The sequence below is a fragment of the Sinocyclocheilus grahami genome, unplaced genomic scaffold, assembly GCF_001515645.1.
Source record: "Sinocyclocheilus grahami isolate Dianchi unplaced genomic scaffold, SAMN03320097.WGS_v1.1 scaffold7.1, whole genome shotgun sequence".
In the NCBI taxonomy this organism is placed as follows: Eukaryota; Metazoa; Chordata; class Actinopteri; order Cypriniformes; family Cyprinidae; genus Sinocyclocheilus; species Sinocyclocheilus grahami.
The window spans coordinates 502,843-507,276 of NW_015505186.1; the positions used below are offsets into that span (position 1 = coordinate 502,843).

Genomic DNA, 4,434 nt, shown 5'->3' on the forward strand with positions numbered 1-4,434 from the left:
GCAGGCCACCGGCACCGGAATCAAAGCCGCGTTCCTGATGCTGTCTCTCGGAGGAGGAAATCTACACCCAGCGCTGAAGACGAGCCACTGAAAAAGTCTACTCGCTCTGCTGTGTGTGTTCACCATGCCTCCCCTGCCTGTTGCGGGCTGCGAGAGCAATTGTCATGTTTGTGTTTTGACTGTTCAACTATGCAGTGCAATAAAGTCGAAAAACATACAAAACTCACCTCAATATCAAAGCAATTCTCTTCCTCTCACTCCCCTCTCCCCCATTACTCACTCTCACACTCGCGTGGTATTAAACTCCCCGCCCCCGATGGCGAGTTATCCCTCACGGTGTGCAGTCCGCCTCGCCCGCTGTCACAGTTCACAGAAGCGTGGCAGGCACTGCCAGGGGTGTCAGAGTGGGTTATGAAATCAATAAAGAACAGCTACACGCTTCAGTTCTTCTGCAGGCCGCCCCGTTTCAACGGTGTGTTAATGTCCACTGTATGGTAGCGGAATGCCTCAGTTCTGTGAGAGGAAATACACAACCTCCTCGCAAAACGCGCTGTAGAGACAGTGCTCCTAGCAGACTGCGAGAGCAGCTTCTACATTCGCTATATATGCGACCGCTTCAGGTCTGGCTAAAGGGCCGGGTGCCACAGAGCGCACGGCATCAAAGTGACGCGCAACTGCTGGGATGCGCTGACCCCTTGGTGCGATATGACTCTGTATCGCCTGGGTGTTCTTATTGGCCAAGTGATCAGGAGAAAGACTGCTACAACAGATGCATCGAGCACGGGGCTGGGGAGCTGTATGCGACGGCAGACCAGCCTTCGAGACGTGGTTAGAAACAGAGAAGTTGTGGCACATAAACTGTCTGGAGCTCCGTGCTGTACACCTAGCGCTCGAGTGCTTTCTCCCAGACATTCTCTACAATCACGTTGACATCAAGACGGACAGCATGACAGTGGTAGCATTTATAAATCACCAAGGGGGCGTGAGCTCGCGGCCGCTGCTGCGGCTGGTGAGAGACCTTCTTCTGTGGGCAGATCGACACCTCGTCTCCATCCGGGCAGTACATGTCCCTGGACGCCTGAATTACGGCGCAGATTTACTGTCGAGGGGCGGGGTAATCCACGGGGAGTGGAGATTACACCCTTTGACAGTCAATATGATTTGGAGTGTATTCGGCAGGGCGGAGGTGGATCTCTTCGCATCAGCAGAGCACACTCACTGCCCGCTGTTTTATTCACTGACACACTCTCCCCTGGGAGTGGATGCACTAGCTCACAGCTGGCCGAAAGTACGCAAGTATGCTTTTCCTCCAGTGAAACTTCTGCCTCGCGTGCTTTGCAAAATCAGAAGAAAAAAAAATAATCTGTTCTGTTAGTGGCACCGAAATGGCCCAATCAGCCGTGGTTCCCAGAACTAGTGGAGATGGTGGTTCCCAGAACTGGTGGAGATCACTATCGCTGAGGCTAGGGCTCCTTACACTAGACGTCTTTACGCACATAAATGGAGAGTTTTCACAAATTGGTGTGGGTTGCGGGGCGAAGACCCATTCAACTACCCAATACCAATAATTCTTGCCTTCCTTCAAGAGCAAAAAAAAAAAGACTGTTCTCAAGACAGCGCTCCTGCTCGCGCTGGCCTCTGTTAAGCGAGTTTGGGACCTGCAGGCGCTGTCAGTTGACGACTCGTGTATTGAGTTCGAGCCAGGTGATTGCAGACTCAACTTAAAGCCTAGGAAGGGTTATGTGCCTAAAGTGCTTTCGACTCCATTTAAAGCACAGGTCATAACACTATCTGCTTTCCGTCCCGAAACACTGGCCGGGCCGGTGCCGCTTAATACACTTTTGCTGTGCCTTGTACGTGTGGTGCGCATTTATACTGAGCGCTGTAGACAGTTCAGGCTCTCGAACCAGCTATTTGTATGCTTTGGAGGGCACACAAAAGGCCTGCCTGTGTCCAAGCAAAGGCTACCACACTGGATCGTCGATGCAATTGCTTTGGCTTATGGCTCTAAGGGCATGAAATGTCGTATAGGGGTTCGGGCCCACTCAACCCACGGACTCATGTCCTCATGGGCCTGGGCCCCAGCACTTTCGCAAGGTTTTATAACCTAGATGTGTCGCCGCTTGCCTCACATGTGCTGTCAGTGCGAGCAGCACATGCGCCTACTCAGCCTCAATTATGATCTGAGCTGCTTGCCTCAGTGGTTTCGACTAGATCATATACACCCCTGTATTGACATACCACTAATTCAATGCTGTCCCTATCAGCTTATCACATTGTTATGATATTGTTCATCACGTCTTTTAGGACATGATCACCATCAGAGCGCGCTTTGTGTGTTTTCTAGGCTATAATCTATTCAGAATTTGAATGAAACTTTTGTTTCTTGGACACATACATGTTGAAAAGTTTCGGGAATGATGCTGGATTCATTCTCGAAATATCAGTGTGCAATAGATGGGACAAAAATGCCTCAGTGATTTAGGCCTATTCTGGAACCGGTCCTGGCCAAACTTCCACAGACAGCGCGCGTCCTGAGTGAGATCCAGTTCACGGACTAAAAGCGTGTGTAGGCCTAAACTTTATTGAGATCGGGACATATCAACCAGTAATTTCATTTCCAGTAACGGATGGTAGAAAGTTCAGAAATGAATGGTATGCGATTTAAGACTGTCCCACAACTGATCGTTTATTTTTTTTCTCACGTGTCTCACCACAATGTTTCAAAACGGACACATTTCATGTGACATGGGAAAAAGACATGGTAAACTTAAATGAACATCAGAAAAGCAGCGCACACATTTCTGGTTAAAAATTAAAGGCCACCAACTGACACTTAAAACGGGAAGCATCGCCATTCAAATCAGCAGCAAGAGTCAAAGTTTGACAGTTTCGTAAACGCACGCAACGTCTTTAAGTTATTCTTCACTGCGCTGTATTGACACAATGTGCTGCAATATGGTAGTGCATTGTTTTGATTCATAGGCTACATCCGAAATATCTTTATTTTTTTTATTTTTTTCTTGCCCCCCTAATGTCGCCCATGATCATAACTGTCCCATTTATGTTGTGTCTGTCATCTGCTACATAACTATTTGTCATTTAATTTAAGTACATCATTTATATTTTTCACATGTGAAATTTAAGTAAAATGTATTAAACTGACTAAAAAGGCAATGCAGGCAAGCATTCATTGAATGTTTTCCTATTCCTATTGAATGTCCATCTGTTTTGTATTTCAGGTTTTGCTTCTGTTCATAAAATAGACTGAATAAACAATGGCAATACCTGAAAACACTAAAATTAAATACATCGCCAACAAAATGACTATGAGCTTTTTGTGTTTAGCTGCTCTGCAAACAGCCTAGATGACTGACAGCTTTTATTCAAATAGATAATGACAGTCTTTGAAAATGATGTTTGCGCTTGCATTTTAATTGAGCCGAAATACCCACAAATCTTTGTACTTTCCAAACAAGTACCCTCATTTAGGGGAAATTAGATTTTTAGTTTGCAGGACGTTACCACAATAAGGTCTCATTCAGCAGTCTGTTAAAAAGCATTTGCTTTGTTACCAATGAATGGACGAGCTCTCTGCGCTGCTGAAACACAGATTGCTGGAATCTGAAGTGTGGATCACCGCATCTGTCTCCACTTCTTCATCTCCAGCCTAACCGTTGTGTCCGCCACTCAAAATCTGCCTCGATATAAAAACGTGAGGTGTTTGTTTTCATTTTTTGCAGGCTGATAGCTGATGCGCTGAAGAGGTACTTAACCCCGTGCATAGATTTGTCATAATGGTTATGGCGATCATTTACAAAGACTTTATTGTTGAAATGAAGCAGCTCTCTCATCATATTTTCATGCTCAAGAATGAAATCCTGCGAATGAATGGCGTGCAGCAATATTTGGCATAATATCATTGTAGCTAATAACTACTCATTTCATTTACATCCTCTTTACCGCACACATTGTCTTTAAAGAGACTCAAGTCTCGCATTCAGAATGAAATGAGCTGAAAACAATAGTCCGTGTTTCCTATTATTGGATTTAATTCTGACACATTTATATTAGCACAAGAGAGACTTTGCATGTTAAAGACCCCATCACAGCTGCAAACCCACGACACATTCTCAAGACCATGTCAGTGGAATCATTACAGAGCCATTCCTTGCCCTTTTGCCCTCATTGGCTGAAGTGCCATGCATGCAGACAGCCTCGTATTTGGCATCATGGGATGTGAAGAGCATCTTGTACTATTCAGAGGCACACAACAAAGAGGCACTCTTCTAATTATTTTAATGAGATCTTTTCATCCAATGATGCTAGGAGCACATTAGGTTGTAGTTTGAACCTATTTCATATGTTTGAATTAGCCATTTGCAAAACTATCCCCAAATTGTGGTCTTCAGACCCATAGTCATTAGGGGTAGG

General features: G+C 45.4%; 1 protein-coding gene across 1 annotated transcript in view; it reads left to right on the forward strand.

Moving 5' to 3' along the window:
* Positions 1-4,434, forward strand: part of LOC107589649 (uncharacterized protein C11orf63 homolog) — a 21,806-nt gene that overhangs the window by 6,607 nt on the left and 10,765 nt on the right. The gene's annotated exons all lie outside the window — the stretch shown is intronic.